This window comes from Mirounga angustirostris, unplaced genomic scaffold (genome assembly GCF_029215605.1).
Source record: "Mirounga angustirostris isolate CCGP_5_RB_7025 unplaced genomic scaffold, mMirAng1.0.hap1 SCAF_4, whole genome shotgun sequence".
NCBI lineage: Eukaryota > Metazoa > Chordata > Mammalia > Carnivora > Phocidae > Mirounga > Mirounga angustirostris.
Genome location: NW_026991712.1, coordinates 6,329,608 through 6,349,899, shown reverse-complemented (window position 1 = coordinate 6,349,899; position 20,292 = coordinate 6,329,608).

Genomic DNA, 20,292 nt, shown 5'->3' with positions numbered 1-20,292 from the left:
CTAGAACCCTCAGTTTGTTTTTCAGAGTCCATTGTCTCTCATGGTTCGTCTCCCCCTCCGATTTCCCCCCCTTCATTCTTCCCCTCCTGCTATCTTCTTCTTTTTTTTTTTTTCTTAACATATATTGCATTATTTGTTTCAGAGGTACAGATCTGAGATTCAACAGTCTTGCACAATTCACAGCGCTCACCATAGCACATACCCTCCCCAGTGTCTATCACCCAGTCACCCCATCCCTCCCACCCCACCCCCCACTCCAGCAACCCTCAGTTTGTTTCCTGAGATTAAGAATTCCTCATATCAGTGAGGTCATATGATACATGTCTTTCTCTGTTTGACTTATTTCGCTCAGCATAATACCCTCCAGTTCCATCCACGTCCTTGCAAATGGTAAGATCTCATTCCTTTTGATGGCTGCATAATATTCCATTGTGTATATATACCACCTCTTCTTTATCCATTCATCTGTCGATGGGCATCTTGGCTCTTTCCACAGTTTGGCTATTGTGGACATTGCTGCTATAAACATCGGGGTGCACGTACCCCTTCGGATCCCTACATTTGTATCTTTGGGGTAAATACCCAGTAGTGCAATTGCTGGATCATATGGTAGCTCTATTTTCAACTTTTTGAGGAACCTCCATGTATCCACTCTTTACTCCCCCTTCTCTCCTCCTTCTTGCAAAAGTGCCATGCTCGTCCCCCTCTGATAGAGTTGGCTCCAGACATAGATTGACTTCTTGATTGTGTGGGCCAGTACATCTTAGTCATTCTCTTTCCAAAGAGTTTGGTTCACATTTTAAAATGGTGATGCCACAAAAATATATGATTTTAATCTAAAATGTTTGGGTTCAAACACAAGCTCAACTTTTATGACTTTTGATTAATTTACATACTGATCTCTAAATATTTCCTCATCTGGAAAAAGATTTTACAACAATATTTAAATTATATAATGATAGCATGTCTATCCTCTAAACTGAATATATTATACAGCCAGAGATCATTTCTTGTTTGCATATCTATGTTTTTTATATGCTTGCTCCATCATGACTAGCAATACATATATTTGTTATTGTCATTTGTAAATACAACTATGGTTGTGTATAATATGATGTAGAAATTCATTGAACAGGTTTTATCTAATTTCACTTATTTAATAGCACTGAAAACAGTTTACACATGAAATTCACATAATCCCTTTTAGTTTATTAAGAAGGCTCTTTTTGAGATTGCCTCAGTTCACTCATACATACACTCACACATATACACACCTTACCTGAAAATATATTATAATTACAGATTATGGACTAATTAGAGTATTATTTATGCCTGAAGATTACATACTAATTATACATGAAGTTATTATGGGAAACCTGGCAAAGGCTATGAGAGCAATTGCTATAAAATTACAAGTGGATGCTGTTTAATTTTATGATTATTTGTACCATATGAAAGAGCGCGTTGCCAAAAATCAAACCAGAAGGGTGCTGTGAATCTGTTATCCATGTCCTTTTAATAACGTTGAGCCTCAGCAATGCCAAAAGCGCAGCTTGCTTTGGTTTCAAGGACAGTGGCCTTGGGGGTAAGGCTAAATTTAGAACTCATGCCTATGATACAGAAAGCACAACTACTGTGAGGTATGTTCTGGATGCCAAGTTTATAGTTTGGAGATAAATACTGAACATGGAGTGAAGGGATAAGCATGAGTTACTAATAAAATGTTCAACTTTCTTATAATAACAGTAAACATATAAACAAATGAATAATACATAATAAAATGGTAGTAGTAATAGTCTGTGCTTGCTCTGAGCCAAGCAAGCACTGCTGTGACCTGTCACCCCATCACATCCTCACACCAGCTCGGTGAAGGCCAGCGTACGAGGTAGAGGTACAATATTTCCGTTTTAGAGATGAGGAACCCAAGCACGGGGAGAGAGCATGGAGCCCAAGTTACACACTGTTCGGTGACATTCCTACCTGGGAAGTCTCCCTCTAGGACCCGGGCTCTTAACTAATCATTTTCAGGGACAGAGGATGCCAATTGTTCATTCTCCCTCAATTCTTTCCTCTGGGCACTAAAGGCGCCTACAACAATGCAAATCTTTATTTCCTTTTCTCCAGTCTCAGGAAAAAGAATCACTGCATCCATTCAAGTTCTGAACACTTTTGTGATCTGCTCCTTTGTGGCCTGGACCCCTTTCTCTCTCCTTCATGTTCAACTGCCCTCCTTCTTCTGGACACATTTTCTTGGCTTATACACATGACATTTTACTCACATTGAAAAGCATCCCTTCGTTCTTCCCTTCCATAAATCTCCTCACCTGTCTTATTCAACACCAACTTCATAAAAGAGTGGTCTGTGCTCACTTTCTCCCCATTACCCACTAGTCACACTTCAGCTCACGATGTCATGCAAGCTGCTGCCTCTAACATCTCCATGGAATAGTGGGTCGTCCTCTGGGTCACTGTTTGAATGTCATCCTCTACAGCACACAGGTCTATGCAAAAGGATCCAGTCTCTTCACACACAGGATGTACCTGATTCTAACTCTCCCTGCATCTTCTGAACTACTGTGAGTTTCCTTACTAGATTCTACATTTTCTCACCATTTTATCCCCAGCCCCTGGTATACTTTCTGGAAGATAACAAATGCCCTATAGTAGTTAAATGAATAAAGAGTGAAGAGAAAAATGCGTTCTAAAGGTAGTAATTCCTTTTCATTCTCCATGCTCTGAAATGCTATTTGTTCATGGACTTTTGTCTTTTCGGTCTCCTGACACTAGAATGCACCTTCCATGAGGAGAGCAACTTGTCTGACTTGTTCATACTTCTCGCCTCAGTGTCCAGCATAATGCCTGGCAGGCAGTGGGTGCTTACTAACATGTGCTCCATAAATACACAAATGAACACATGCACCTTGCATAAAGTAAAACAAAAACAAAAACAGACAGACAAACAAAACCCAGTAACAACAGTAAGAACAGTGTGTGAAGAAAAGGAAGCCATTGAGGGAGCACGGGGAGAGCAGTCAGAGAGAGAAGGAGGAGGACAGAGTGGCATCCTCTGTAGACTGCGTTTGACTCTATGTGTGGGTGTAATTCTATACTCACACAGCAATGTGTTGGTTTGTGGGCGTGTGTTTGTATAAAGGAACTAACATGCATTAAACTGTGTGCGTAGAAGACAACTATGATGTGTGGGACTGTGTGGAGACATTTGTATCTGTGTTAAGGTATCAAAATTAATGCTTTATAGTTCCTGCTCTCAAGATATGGAGAAGGGGAGGCAGGGTGGGGGTATTGTGCTCTAGCATCTCCCATATGTAAATAGCAGCAGCGGGGACAAGCATGAATGTCTGACTGTATTTTACGTCAGCATTTTAAAGTTTGTGAAAATGTCAAGGAATTGAACCTTTGAACACATTTTTTTTGGCTAAACATGTACAGGGCTGATAGGCATAGCTCAATAAACCACAGATTCATACACTTGCAGCATGTGATGTGTGTCTTAGGGGTCATCCAAAGAGTTTTTGACTCTTGAACAGATGAAGAGGTTAGTATAAGAGATGTGAATCATCAGCAGTATCTGCTCCAGTCTACTCAATATGGAAAAGAGCTACCAGTGTTGCCCTTGATACAATGGAAAATAGCAGAACTGTGTTGTAACATTAGGTCTTTGTTACGGTCCTAAATACATATCAGTGATGATGCCGCTTAGACTCAAAGGAAGACAATAAAAGGGCAGGAAGTGTGTCTACCAGGATAGGTCTGTTCAGATATTTTAGGAAGCTTGCGTGACAATAAGCATTTAAATGTTAGGAGCTCTTCATCTGGACCACCCTCCTGCGCAAACCCTCCTGGTGGACTGTCCCATGGGTCAGAACTTGAGTGGCCACACAGCTTAATGGTTGTGAACTTGAGCTTTGGCACAAGTCCCTGGCCTCAAGAATTGGCCTCAAGCTACTTACTGGCTGCGTGACTGGGACAGATTACCCAGATTCTCTCTGGGCCTACTTTCACGGAGATAGAAAACATTTGTACCTCATGGAGCTGTAACAAAGATACGCTAGCACTATACTTTCGGAGAAATTGATGAGATAAATGTGTAAAACACACTGCTTGGCACACAATAAAAACTATTTTTAAAAACCATAATACAGTTGTTCGTATCCATTATTTTGTTTGATGCTTATAATTTAGGTTGGAGAATGCCATTTTTTTTTTTTTTCATTTTCTGCAGAAGAAAACTGCAGTTCAGGGGACTAAATTGTTCATAGTTACACAGGGTTTATCCTGTCTCTTTGCCCTTTAACCTGAGCAATGGTCCAGTACCCAATCCATACAAGCCCAGTGTCCTCAATTTTTTCTCCCCATTGTGCATCCTGGGAGGCTCTCTCCTCTATTTGGATACCTCCCCTTTCTGAAGTGTTCAGTGCTTCAGGATTCTGCTGACTTTGGCTGTAGGTTTTTTGTTTCAAGCCTGTTTGTGTCTCCATAAACCAGGTCCTTGCGTTTTATACTCTGGACAGTCCCTGTGATCACTATGCTCAACAGTCCTCAGGAAGAGACCTTCCATTACCATTCGCCCCACTCCCTTCAACTCCCTTGCAGATCCCCTACAATTTGAGTCCTACTGCCAGGACATGCACCAGCCTAATCCGGGAGCACAGATCTCCTTGGGGAGAAAACACAGGTTCCAGGTTGGACCAGACTCCTCACACCCCCCTTTGATTGGTCGTGGTCTACATCTTAATCTGCTAGCTTTGTCCTCTGCTGCCCACCTCTCCTAAGACACCCTGATCCACTGATTCATTTCTTGTCTTCCAAGTAATAGCTGCACCTCAGACATAAGGTTTCATTTTGTCCCTTCTCCCCCAAATGACTCAGAGGTGCTCAGAAGTCTGTGTGTCTCTAGTCATAGGGAAAAAAAATCCTATTTCATCCACTGTACATCCACCTGCTAGAATTTTTTAACATCATTAGTAAATGGTGTGCTAAGACCTGAGCCTTTTTATTTTTCCATCCATCATTTTGTGATTTACTAATGACCATTCCAGTACACGTTGTGGAACATGTAGACCCACAAGAGAAGGCTAGGTGACCCACAGACAACGTTGGGACAAATGCAAACAAAAGTACAGTGTCAGCTTACAATCAGCTGATCAATTGTATGCTATCCAGAACAAAGATACTTTCAAAGCTGTGTGGAGGACCCAAAACGCAGACACATAGATATTCTCTCTCTCTCTCTCATCTGGATCTGTCTTGAGGCCAAAGCTTTGGCTTTGTTTTTTTTAATCTGACCTTCTCACTTGGGAGGAGAGTGGCCAGATTGTGCCAGTTGGGGAAGCAACAATGTTACACAGAATGTGTCCTCTGGGGACAGCTCCACAAACACCACACACCTGAGTGTGCCACGGCACCTCTCTGAAAGGCTCCACCACACTCACCATTTTGATGGGACAGCTGAGTGGGATTAGCAACTCGTTAGAGGAGAGAGATTTTGGGTGGTGAAAGGTGTTTGCTTGTCCCACATTTCTCTTTCCCCCTTCGCTAGTTAAATCTAAGGGCACTTTTACTTAGAGCCTGCTATTATTTTGCCTTGACCATGGTGTGACTTTCATTTCTAGGAGCTGACTCAGATGAAAGATTCAGGACTGGCATTCAAGTTTGTAGGTCTTTCCCGCCTCTCCTGCCTCATTTCCAATGCTGTGGAATTTATTTTTGGCTCTCTTTATCCAATTCATAAAGCTGTCTGTATCAATCCAATAAGACAACTCAGGGTGACAGGGAGAACTGGCATGATTCACTGTGAGGGACACTCTGAGAAGTATCCTCCATTCATTGTTCCCACATCAACCATGACCCTTAAGCCAACTCACTTAGAATGGAGAGGAAGCAATCAGGCATCCCCTAAATATGTTTAGAACGTGTCTGTCTCTTGATGATGTTGGGGAAAGAGGATGGGTTTGAAATTACCACAGCTCCATTACCTGCCAAGGACAAGAGTAAGTTTTTTTCTGATCCAAGGAACAAATTTAAAGCAAGGGTGCACTTGCTTTAATAACTGTGTTGCACTCCCACCTCCTCCCAGAATCTCCAAGAAAAGCATACACAGCAAAGCAGGAATGAGAGGGAGAGGTTAAACAGTTTTTATATACTTTGGTTATCAATATATGATAGCATGAGTTATTCAAAGGGAAAGCATTTGCAAAAGTGGGCCACTCCTCACCTCCACTCTAGAATGCAAGCCTGCAAGAAATTTTAATGGACAATCATTTTGTTCTACATCCTCGGATTTGTGATTTGAGGTCCAAAGTACTTAAATGATTTGCCTGAATCTACTCAAAGAATTAGCACAAAGAAACAGTGTTACATCCTAAAAGAGGAGGAGGGCTTTGATGTTAAGACCAACAAAGTGTCTGATCATAAGTAAGTTTTGTAACCTTTTTAAACTTCAACTCTTTCTATTTTTAAAGTGCAGATGAAAATATCTACCTCACTGTGTAATCTTGGGAATTAAAAAAAGAGAGACAAAGAGAGAATTAAGAACGTGAAAGACACAAAGTTACTATGGAAGGCTAGCTCATAGTAGTTTTACACTAATTCCAATTGTTCACTTTTCATCCTTACAATTGCCAGCCAATGATGATTTATGGCAAACTCACCATAATCTCTATAATGTACCTGCACTGTCCCAGATCTGGATGCTCGTGTATGCCCAGTTCAGTGATTCAATGACAGGTAAAGTGAAAGAATCACCCCTTCCCCTCTCTGGCAAGGGCGCCGGTGTCTCCTCTCATTCCAACAGAAGTCTTTAGCATTGGGAGGAAGCAAGCTCTACAGAGGCATTTTCAGAAAGTTCCCAGGGGAGCTTAAGGGTGGCATCATTTGGACCTCACATTCACTCCTGAAGTGAGTGACCTGTGGTTGGTGAGGACACTTGTATTATCATTAGTATGGATTTCTCTTTTACCTGAAAAGTGATTAAATCAGCTGGCACAGACCTGGGCTTATGTAAACACAAAGCTCCCATCCCCTTTAAAACCATGACTCTAATGTATCATAGTTCCAACCACCCGAATGATGTTCCTTGCATGGGCCCTCCTGCCAACCCGCCACAAAGCACCTACTAGCAGATACTTACACCCTTCTGGCAGAGATCCAGGTCTGAGACTCCTGGCATCCACCTACCCCTACATTTCCCTCTTCCCTTGCCTCTCTAACTTTAGAACCAAATGTCCTTTACCCTTCCTTAAAAAAAAAAAACAAAAACAAAAACAAAAAAACCCCCTATTTTCTTCTTTTCCTCCAGGAAAAATTGTAATTATATTACCAAAAAAGCTGGAGCCCAAAGCATTTCACACACAAAAGCTGGTCTCTTTCACCTTTTTTCAAGGTCAGAGAGGATTTTCCTTAAGAAATACAATGACCAGGTATCCCTTCCCAGAGGGTAGGGTGTTTTATCTAATCCAGTCAAGATTCAAATATCCTCCAGAAAGGGCAAAGAAAAAGTTGAGGTTTTACCTTAAAAGATGTTTGAAAGTCTGCCTTCCTTTGAAGTTTGAACTGAATTACAAAAATAATGGAAATTGATCAACACTTGTGGAATTAAGATGATTTGAAACAAGAGAGAGCTGCACCGGACGAGAGTAATTCTTTGTGTAATTTTGAGTATTGTAAGGACACAGCATGGCCTCTCAACTCATCTCTCACATTTTTCCTGTCTAATTGTTTATCAGTTTGAAACTAATGAAGAGAACTACAAAGTCAGCATTTCCTGGCCATAAGACACCTTCCTGTCCAGTTTCATTTCCAAGCTCCACTGACACACAGGAGCCCGTTCACTGAGACCCTCAGAAATCACTAGTAAGCCTCTCCACCCCTTAATCAAGGGAGCGTAATATACAGAGGGGAAAGTATCACTGAAATTAGCACCAAGTGGACATGGACCTGGTTTTAAATTCTAGCTTGACTACATACTGACTTTATGTGTTTTGGAAGTTAACATGCACACATGCACACACACACATTCTATTGCCATTGTGAATTTGACCTAGAATAGTGTTATGCCAAGACATCAACTATTTCAGTGTCCATTTGCCTTAATTTTAAGTTGGTCTGTGATCAGTCCAACTTATTAACTGCACCCCAATTTTCGTATGTTGAAATGGGTTGACTAACACTTGTTCTCTTTTTGCTGTTATCCTGGAATTTCATTACCTGCGATGCATTCTCCAAGCATCAAATCCAGTTCCATTTCTTGAGTCTGTTTAATATGTCACATTTCTGGTCCTAGTCCACTATGTACGAAGTCCTGGTGTCCAGTGTGATATTTAGACCAGTGTAAGCTGAGGTCCATGTCTACCACTTATCAGTTGTGTAAATTCAGCCATGATTAACCTCTCTAAACCCCAGTTTCTACTTATTTAAAACTGAGCTAATTATATAATTATAGCTACCATCTGCTCATTGAAGATTAAACAAATTTACATATATATGTATGTGTATGTATCTGTGCATGTCTGGAACATAAAAGGTAGAGTCATTTCAATCTAAAGCATCCCACTGTGTGCAGGTATATAAAATACATAGTGCCAGACACTGACAAAAAATGTCACTAAACTTAAATTACTACTATTAATATATTAATTATAAATGTATTTTGCTTAATTGTTTTCTCAGTAACCCAATTTTATAGCACAACGTGGTGATATGCTGCATGAAACAAAAGTATGATGCATCTTTCCACCCCTGAAAACATTCCTAAACCATCTTTTGTCCCTCCCGTAAAGCAGTTCACCATATGCACGTTCATGTCTGGAAGACGGGCAAAGGAGAAACTGCCTATGCTTCAAAGGCATTCAATTCCCCAGCCTGATCCAGAAATATAAATGAAAGGACAGTGACAAATCTTTGAGATAAGAGCAGCAGGCGGGATCATGGAGGTGAAGAATTTGTTATCTGATGTAAACTGCTCATCCATGTGAGGTGGATGAACTCTTTAAGGGGTGCCATTTAGTTCATGGGCAAAGATAATTTACTGAGCACTACCCAGGGCCCAAAACTGCAGAATTTGTTCCATGTGGCTAAACAGACTGCTCTGAAAGTACTTGTTTATTCCTCCCTGTTCACCCAACACTGGGTCTAATGCATTAAAAAGAAATGACAGATGATGTGTTCACACTCTATATATTGTACAACTCTAATAATGACCACTCTTGACCGCAGTTTTTGTTTGGTGGAAGTTTGGGTTTTGTTTCATGGGCTGTGTTTTCAGATGGGACTAGGGTTTTGCTGGTAGTTAGGGAAAATCACTCTTTGGAACTCCTCCATCTCCGCTTTGCTTCTGGCATAGCCACTCTTTCTAGTGTGACCTCCAGACGGTATCTTCATGACCTCAGGAAAGGGAGGATATGCTATACAACATATGACATGTGCCATCTATCCAGAGAGGAGAAGCTTGATATGCTTGCCTTCACCAAATTAAAAGCTTATGCACATTAGAAGATACCATTTAGTCACAAGAGCTCTTATAGAGATTATATGAATGGCTTGTACAAACCAATAATGAAACAGTGGACAGCATGCCAGAAAAGGGGATGCTCCGCAAAACGGAAAATGCAAATGGCAAATAAACCTATGAGAAAGCGGTCAATCTCATTAGCAACCAGGGAAATACACCTCAATAACACTACATATTCAGCAAACTGGCTAAAATGAATGGATGATGAAGGAACAAGTAAACCCGCCAATGTCAAGAGCAACAGAAATGTGGAGTAATGACATTGCTCAGAGACTTCTGGTGGAAGGATGATTTTGTATAATTATTTTAGAAAACAATGGCACTATGTAATAAGTCTGCCATTCCAAACTTCTATGTAACCAGTAGGAAAAGTGCACGTAAATGCTGGGAGACATGCAAAAACTGTTCATAGCGTCACATTCACATTAGCATAAACTGGACAGGGCTCAAATGGCCATTAGTAGTAAGACCGTAGTGTAGCCACACAACTGACATTTAGAATAAAACAAATCACCAATTCACAGTCCCATATAACATGAATGAATTTTACAAACATAGCATTGAGTCAAAGAAACAAAATAAGTCTCGCTAGAAGGTTGGAGTTCTGGGACTGGATAAGACCCAGTAAGGGACTTAGCAAGAGTCCCAACAAGGAGATTCTGAACTTCTAGACTTGAGTGGTATTATGTTAATTCTCAAATTCCAATAAGTTGTCTATGTATGTTATATGCATTTTTTTGAATTTGTGGTATTTTTTTATAAAGAGGAAGTTTAGATTAATTTAAAAAAGACTGTATTATGCTAAGTGAAATAAATCAGAGAAAGACAAATACCATATGATTTCACTCATATGTGGAATTTAAGAAACAAAACAGAGGAACATAAAGGAAGAGTTAAAAAAAAAAAGGAGAAAGCAAGAGAGAGAAGGAAGCAAACCATAAGAGACTCTTAATGATAGAGAACAAACAGGGTTGATGGAGGGAGGTGGGCGGGGATGGGCTAGATGGGTGATGGGCATTAAGGAGGGCACTTGTTATGACGAGCAGTGGATGTTGTATGTAAGTGATGAATCACTAAATTTTACTCCTGAAACCAACATTACACTATATGTTAACTAACTAGAACTTAAATAAAACTTTAAAAGAAAAGAAATAGAGTCATTTTCAGAGTGCTATACATTGTTCATCTCTATAAAAGTTGAATAAATATTTAAAATGCAAAGGGCACAGGGTAAAGATCAGTGATACTGGGATGGATAAGGGAAATTTTTATCTTTAAGGATTTTCCTGTGGTTTGCTAGTATTGTCCTCTCTATTCATGTGTACACCTACGTCCCTCCTTCCTTCCATGGTCAAGATCTGAGAAGAAGCCAGGCATCACTTGCATTCTGAAAGGGCCTTCCCATTCCCAGCACTTAGTTGTTATAAACGGAAGTGAAGAGGTGACCCTAGAACTTTGAATCATTTTGTCAAGGATCCACTTACTATATCCTCCAATACCAACAACCTCACCACATCTATTTTCCTTGAGATCATGAGAACTAAATTCTGTAAGTTCTTATTGCATATTTCCATGAGTCATTAAGATAAGCTAAGATACCCAGGCCATATCTCATATCTCAGAGTTTAAACTTCACATTTTTTTGTGAGCCCACTGAGGCCAAACTTGGTACTCTCTATCTCTCTTCTCTGATTGTTTTTCTTTATTAAGTGTTTTATAATCGTAGATGTAGTACATGTTTTATTAGTTTGTGTTTATCTTGTACCTCTAGAATGCAAGTGTTGTGAGATCAGGGACTTAATTTTTTACTTTTTGCTTTCCTTTCATATGGGTATAGCATATAATAAACACTCAATAAATACGTGCTGAATGAATGAATGAAATACAAACAAATAAAAAGATGCTGTGGCTATATTAATGTTGAGCAAAACAGAATGTAAAGCAAAAGTCATTACTAGATCACAAGAGGATCAGTAAATAATTTAGGAAAAAAAAACTATTCAACTCACCTGAACATATAAAATGTATGAATTTGTATGTATGCAATGATTTAATTTCCAATAGTATAAAGCAAAACTCAACATAAACACAAGAAAACTCTGGCAAATTCAACATCACGGGGCAGGTTTTAACATTATTTTCTCACTAACAGATCAAGCAGACAAAAATGACAATGTGAAAGATGAAGACAAAAACAATTAATAAGATTGACCTAATTAGGGGCGCCTGGGTGGCTCAGTTGGTTAAGCGACTGCCTTCGGCTCAGGTCATGATCCTGGAGTCCCGGGATCGAGTCCCGCATCGGGCTCCCTGCTCGGCGGGGAACCTGCTTCTCCCTCTGACCCTCCCCCATCTCGTGTTCTCTCTCTGTGTCATTCTCTCTCTCAAATAAATAAATAAAATCTTTAAAAAAAAAAAAAAAGATTGACCTAATTAGGGTTGCCAGACTAAGCAAGAGAAGAAAAAAATAGAATGTCCCCTCACATTTGAATTCGGATAAACAACAAATATATTTTGGAACATAAGATAAAAATATTTTTACTAAAAATTACATTCCAATTTAATATGGCATCCTGTATTTTATCTGGAAACCCTGCATCAAACAGTCATATTTATAGCATCTAACAATTGCACATGACATATTCTTTTCAAGCACAGACAGACCATTAACAAAAATTAACTGATATTAGCCATGTAGCTAGTATCAAAAATGTGAACTAATTGGTATCTTAAAGAATATACTTCCTGAGGGGCGCCTGGATGGCTCAGTCGTTGGGCATCTGCCTTTGGCTCAGGTCATGATCCCAGCTGGGGTCCTGGGATCGAGCCCCACATCGGGCCCCCTGCTCTGCGGGAAGCCCGCTTCTCCCTCTCCCACTCCCCCTGCTTGTGTTCCCTCTCTCGCTGTGTCTCTCTCTCTCAAATAAATAAATAAAATCTTAAAAAAAAAAAAAAGAATATACTTCCTGAGTATATGTAATTTTGATGAAAATCTATCACACAATAATTTTTAAAAATACGCTTATGAATAGCCCACTCACCAAATAATCAATTATAACATAAATTGGAAAATATTGAGAACTCAACTATAATGTATCATATTAAAAACTTCTGAGTTGGAGCTAAAGCAGTATTTTCAAGTAAATATGTAGTTTTATATATGTAGTATTTATATTAGAGAAGTCAGTTTTAAATTAATGATTTATGCATCTGGTTTAAGGAATTTATGTGAAGAAGAGTAGAGTAAATTCAACACAGGAAGGTGGAATAAAATAATGAAGATAAGAAGCAAAATTAATATTCTATATATCAAACATAAAATTGAGAGAATATGCAAATCCAAAAATTGTTTCCTTCAAAAGACAAATGAGTTGAAAATTTGACCAAGAATAAAGAAGGCAAAATAAATAACACTAAGATTTAAAAGGGGATAGAAGTGCAGATAGACACGATATATTTAATAGGAGAATGTTAAAAAATTATGTTAAAATTTGGAAACTTTACATAAAATCGACAAGTGTCTAGAAAAGCATATCTCAGTAAGACTGATTCAAGAAGAAAAAGTACACTTGAATAGTCTCATAATAATTAAACTATAGACCACTTTCAGGAACAGGACCCGTGAGGAAGGCTTTGCCATCTTTGCTCCAAGTGCAAAGATGAATAGGTTAATTATTTGCAGCTCCATCAACCAGAAATGAGAAAGATTAAGAAAGATAAACCTCAGGTTAGGAAAACACTTTTTCTTTTTTAGAAAGGGGGAGAGGGGGAGGGACAGCAAGAGAGGGAGAGGGGAAGCAGACTCCCTGATGAGTGGGGAGCCTGATGAGGGATCAATCGCACTGAGATCAATCATGACCATTGCCAAAAGCAAAAGTTGGATGCTTAACCAACTGAGCCACCCAGGTGCCCTGGAAAAATCTTTTTAATGAAGACCAAGAATATTTTAAAAGTAAAGGAAATATTAATAATACCCATGGCAATAAATTAAATATACCTGCTCATCAATAAACAAAAAGAAAGCATAGGTGCAAACTGTCAGGATAGATTTGCAAAATATAAATCTGAAAACATATGTACCTAAAATTTATACAGAATGACTTTGATTCTTTCAGGAAAAAAATCAGCAAGTAGATAAATAGATAAACACCATCAACAGATCTTTCACATAGGAAACCCTAAAAGGCTACCAAATGTGTGAAAAAGTGGTCAACCTCACTGGCATTCAAGGAAATGAAAAATGAAATCACACTGAGATACTGTATCACACCTACCAGACTGGTAACATTAAGAAGCACAGAGTCTGAGAGTATTATATTTTGGCAAAGACAGAGCATCCTTAGCACTGCCGGTGAGAGTGTACATGAGTACAATAACTTCTGAAAACAGCCAGCCTTTATCTGGCAAAATCAGAGTTACACACACCAGGTGGGTGTATTGGCCTAACACAAGGGCACTCCTGCGAGAAGATATACTGTTGTGAGCAGGCTCCTGCAGGTGCTTCCCACTGATTCTTCAGAAAAAACTCTGGGGCAAGACATGAGAGCTACATGATAGATCTTTTTGTTAACACAAAGCAGGTCGATTTTCAAAAGACTATTCATTACAGCCATTTCTGGAGTCATGGGTGAGACCAAGAGTTTGTGCAGCATTGGGCAAGGTGTCCAATACACCTGCGACCCTACCATTCCGCTTGCACAGAAACTCTTGCACAAATGCACCTAGTTTAAATGCACCATGTGCACGATGCCTTGAGCTGTACTTTTGCTCAGTACTTCTGGGTGGTTGATAAATAGTGATCTCTACAGCAATTAAAAAATGAATGAGGGCGCCTGGGTGGCTCAGTTGGTTAAGCAACTGCCTTCGGCTCAGGTCATGATCCTGGAGTCCCTGGATCGAGTCCCGCATCAGGCTCCCTGCTCAGCAGGGAGCCTGCTTCTCCCTCTGACCCTCCCCCCTCTCATGTGCTCTCTGTCTCTCTCATTCTCTCTGTCTCAAATAAATAAATAAAATCTTAAAAAAAAAAAATGAATGAATACAGGCACATGAAAAGCATGCATGATTATCAGGAGCATAATGTTAAATAGACAAAGAATGTTATAAAATAGCACATAGAGTATGTTACCATTTATGGAAAGTTTAAAAACATTAAAAATCAAGAAAGATATTGCTTGCAAATACAAAGCAAGGATGCAAACCAGATCTCAGCACAATGGTTATTTCTGAGCGGGGAGAAGATGATTGGACTTGAGAGAGGTTCAGATAGGACTTTCATGTCAAAGTCTACATTGTTTTTAAACTGAATGGCTTATTTTATGATAATTTTCTGAATTTTAAATGTGCTATTACACATTCTCCTTTATATACACCTGGCAATTAATAAAAATATAACCAGCAGCAAAAAGAAACAGTAGAAAAATGACAGAATTTGTATTTATGTTTACTTGTTATATTGCCCTGTTTATCTATTTACTTCTGCTGGCCTACTATGGATCTGAATTCATTCATTTATATAAACCTTTCTTTAACTTCTTTTCAACACTTTATACCATTACAATATCATATCTTTTCTTTCTGATTTTAGAGTTTATGGAACATTTTAGGTAGACCAATTAGTCTTTGGTTGCAAAATAATGATCCAGGAAATGCAGTTGAAAATCAATATGCCCATGCAGTATTTAAAAATTGAATGGAGGAGGCGCCTGGGTAGCTCAGTCAGTTAAGCATCTGCCTTTGGCTCAGGTCATGATCCCAGGGTCCTGGGATCAAGTCCCGCATCAGGCTCCCTGCTCATGGGGAGCCTGCTTCTCCCTCTCCCTCTGCCCCTCCCCCCTCCACTCATGCTCTCTCTCTCTTTCAAATAAATAAATAAAATCTTTAAAAAAATAAAATAAAAATTGAATGGGATACCATGATGATGGCCATACATCCTACATTGGCCAGGAACCCACACATACCCTATCATCTTGCTCCAGCCGGCTTTCCTCATTTACTTTACTCTATGGGCAGTTCCAGACATTTGTGAGTGTGACTCTAGTCTAAACAAACAGGAAGGTTGGGAGTCAGCAGGTCTAGACATTTGTGAGTGTGACTCTAGTTTAAACAAACAGGAAGGTTGGGAGTCAGCAGGTCCAGACATTTGTGAGTGTGACTCTAGTTTAAACAAACAGGAAGGTTGGGAGTCAGCAGGCTGTTGAAAAGCCAGAGTCCTTGCCCCAAAATAAAATAAGGGGCCTGAACTTAGTCCCCACACCTGTACGATGCCAGGCACATAGTGTGCCTGTGTTTTTAATAGCCTTCACGTACTTCCCACCTATATCTTCTAAATACATGATTCTAAGAGTTAAGTACGCTTTATAATTCCTCTCGAGGCCAGTGACATCTGGCATGGGAGTTTAAAGGGAAGAAGTGTACCAAGCAAGCTGAGGCAGCAGGAATGGGAGCAGAAATTAAAGATGCAGAGAATACGAATGAGGGCTTTGGGCAGCCTGTCCGGAATCAGCAATGAGGTATGAGTTTATGTGGTTTATGTGTGCCCACCTCCTTCAGAGTTGGCAGAGTCACCAGCAGTCACATTATAGAATTCATAATGGAAACCGGGGCAAGGTTTGCTTGTGAGCAATTTGTTGCCTTTTAGTCACATTTAGACACTATCCTCAGAGGAAATCACACGTTGGCCTGATACTTATCAATGAAGAGGTGAACTGACAACGACTCCTAACTCGTCATTACCATGGCTGAAATGGTTCCATTAAAGAAGCAGGGGGGAAAACACAGTATCATTATTCAGGGCATGTTGGATAATCACAACCTGAGAACCCAGCATCTATCAGCTCGCGCTAGGGCTCTATTAGGAATAAACAAGATTCAACTCCTGCCCTCAAAGAGCACACGATAAAATGAGAAAGGCAAATGCTTGCTCACAATCAAATGGCTGTGAGAGATCAGTAAAGTGTTGCATCAGGATCATGGAGAACCCAGCCATTTTGGTTTAGAAACTGAGTCAAATTCTCTGTGGATCCTTTCAGTGGAGAGGGAGAGAAGAGAGGAGACAGAGAGATCTTTCAAAGGTGATGTAAGAGTGATTAGTTGAAGGACATACTGAAACTGACATAGTAGAGAAGAAAGGAGACCCCTCCTGGCTCAAGAAATAGGAGGAACAGATAGAGAATAATCAGTGTAGATGGTAAGTTTGGGACCTAGAAGGATTTAAGCAGATGTGAGTGTGTGGATGGGTGAGGTAAGAGGAAGGAGGGGAATATTACATTTCAAAAATGTGTGGAGGAGAACACACGACATTTTAACATGATACATGTGGGTTTTCCTATGTCTTTTTGTGAAAGTGTCAAATTCATTTACTACCTTTAAATATTGTATTTAGTAATAGCTAACTTTGAGAATGGCAATCCTTTTTTAGCTTTAAGAATTAATACTTTGAGTATGCCAAGGCACAATGCCTGCAGGTTTAAAACATTTCAGCTTTGAGGAGCACCTGGGTGGCTCAGGCAATTAAGCATTGACCCTTGATTTTGGCTCAGGTCATGATCTCAGAGTCCCGGGGTCGAGCCTCACAAAGGTCTCCACGATCAGCAGGGAGTCTGCTGGAAATTCTCCCTCTCCCTCTGCCTCTCCTCCTGTTTGTGCTCGCTCACTCACTCTCTTGCTTTCCCTCTCCCTCTCTCTCAAATAAATAAATAAATAAATCTTTTTAAAAAATTTCAGCTTTGAAAACATTGTAATCAGATCTTAAAGAATGGATTGTAGCACCATGTCTGTTGGTAGACTAATAAGCTACAAAGGCCCACTGGTTCTATAAAGGACCAGCTAAATAGCTCAAAATCTCTGTCATTTATTCATCTTGCACTTTGCAAACATCAATAAGAGCCCATCAACAGGTTTTCTTTCTATTGGTGACAAACAGATGTGCAACATTGAGCTCCGATTACTAAAGATGTTTCAATATTCCCATTCTCTCCCATTCTCTGACTCACTCCTATCTTCCCTTTTCCCTACTGTAGGTAAATAGCTGATGTCAGAGCTGAATTGATATTCTGGACCCACCCCACAGCAGCTGTGTAACCAGGAGAGGTCACTCAATTCCACTGAGACTTAGTTTTCACATCTGTCACATGGGGATGATAACAGTGCCTACCCTATATGGTTTCCAAGGCTGTACAAGAGATCAAGATGTGGTAAACACTAGAGAAAAGTGTCTTTTATGGTCATAAAAATAAATATGGCTACAGTTATTAGAATCATTATCATTGCCATATTCAGACCCTCTCTCTCTTAGCTTTTGTTTCTTATGCCCTGATAAATAAATCACATTCTAAAGTTAATAATTATTCATGCCTAATGGAATACCTTCCCCTAAATGTGCATTTTAACAGGTATCTCCCGAGTCCCCTTACAGCCACCTTGAGACATAAAATAGGTATGCTAATGAATAATTGTAAGGGAAAGGCAATGTCATATTTTGGGTTAGAGTAAGTATTATGGAACTTGGCAGCTTGGGTTCCAATCCCATCTTTTTCACTACTGACTGCATAACCTTGGAAAAGGTCTTCAACCTCTGCTTGCATGAGGCACCTCACTGCTAAAATGGACTTCATACTATTACTTATTTCAAGGAGATTTTATGAGTTTTAAAGTAATTAGTAGTACATGCAAAGTGGTTAGAGCAGTGCCTGACAATTAATATGCGTAGTAAATGTTAGCTATTCACTTTCTATAATGATTTAGCCATTATTTTGTCAAGGCCACTGCTGAGAAATGCAGATTCGGCAATTCTGGGTGAAGATCAGTAATCTGCATTACAACAAGTTTTTCTGGTGATTCTGTTGCAGATGCCACATAGTTTGCATTTTGACAAATAATCATTAGTTAGCATAGACTAATAGACATGAACTTCATTCACTTCTGGAATTTACTGCATACTATCTATATGCCAGATACTATGTCAGGCTTGGCATATGTCTGTTCTTCTACTTTCCTTTGTGTGCATGTGTGCTTCTTTCCAGATGAGTTTTCCTGGGCAGAAGTCTTGCTTCCTTGCCTCAGAATTCTTACTCTCAATGTTAACTGAAGAACTTGCACAAAGACCATCCTTTTTCAGTAGACTTCTATGGTTGTTTCACTTCCTCCAGTTTGCTTGTAAAATGCTAGATACCTGCTTTCCTTATTAAGGCCCATGTATTAATTACATATATCTCTTTAATCTAAGCCCATGCTCAACCCTGTCATTATTCTCTTGGATCACTGGATTACTTCCTGAATGACATTCTGCATGTTATGGCATAAGAGAGCTATTGCAGAATCCTCTTGATCTGAAGAGTCATTTCCTATTAGAAGTTTGAACTCAAAACAGATTCCCTATTCCATGGCATCGTGATACCTTCCTAATGAACTCCATAAAAAATACCCTGCAAAGTCAGGGCAGTGTAATTGATATTTATCAGTCCATTATGAGATCCAGGTGGGCTAAGAATTACAAGTTGTTTTAGAGTGGGTACTTCTAGAAGCAGGTCCTTGGGCAAGAATTTTAGTGGAAGTAGTTGTTAGGTAGAGGGACTTGAAAAGCTTTGGTACAGAAGGGGGGGAGTCAGACAGAGAAATGAGACAGATGAAGAAGTGAGACAGACACATCAATACAGAGTGGACTAGTGAGTAGGTTACTGCTTTGAAAAACAGGGGTTCAATTTCTCTGCCAACCTCCTGGAGACAGCATAAAATTTTCTTAAGCATTATTCCCACTAAAGGGAGAGGAGGCTGGGGTATTAATAGAGCAGCTCCACATTTAGAGCTACTCCTGTAGGAGCCACCTTCTTGTCTATGGCTACCCTGTCTAAGCATGTAGTTATGACCCAAGAAAGACATCTGTCAGAGAACTTTAGGTACTTGCAGTAGGAAGCCAAAGATGCTGTGGGAAATTGAATGTTGAGATATGAACACAAACATTATCTGTTACACAAGCACAAAAAAATAGATTGGGTTCTTCTCAAGGTAATGACTTATTTATAGATATTTATTGAATAACCAGCCCTATCCCATGCCAGGCAGAGACCCATATAGAGGATGCAAAAGTGAACAAATTGTGGTATTGCCATAAAGGACATTAGAACTTGATGGGGTTCAGTACACACTATGCCAAAACACAGCACCTTGGCAACTGAACATTTGAAGATGAAGGAATTTGAGAAAATGGCAGAAATAGGAACATCACCCTGACCTTCCCCCACCCTTCTCCCCTGAAACAGGTCATAAAACCTTCATGTGAGAGGTGTTGTAGAAAAAGATGTTAAGATTCAAAGCCAATGGCCAAGAAAGAATTCTTGAGACATCTTTGGTGCAAAGAAGTGGTTTTATTAAAGCTTGGGGATAGGACTTGGGGCGCCTGGGTGGCTCAGTTGGTTGGGCGACTGCCTTCGGCTCAGGTCATGATCCTGGAGTCCCTGGATCGAGTCCCGCATCGGGCTCCCTGCTCAGCAGGGAGTCTGCTTCTCCCTCTGACCCTCCCCCCTCTCATGTGCTCTCTCTCTCAAATAAATAAATAAAATTTTTAAAAAAAATAAAATAAAATAAAGCATGGGGATAGGACCCGTGGGCATAAAGAGTTGCACTGGGGTCATTAGGAGTGGCCCATTATATACTTTCAAGTTGGGAAGGAGTTAGGGATAGCATAAGTCTCTAAGGAATTTTGGAAGTAAGGTTTCCAGGACCTTGAGGGGGCTGACTGTTGTTGGGAAAAGGGTCATTTATTACTG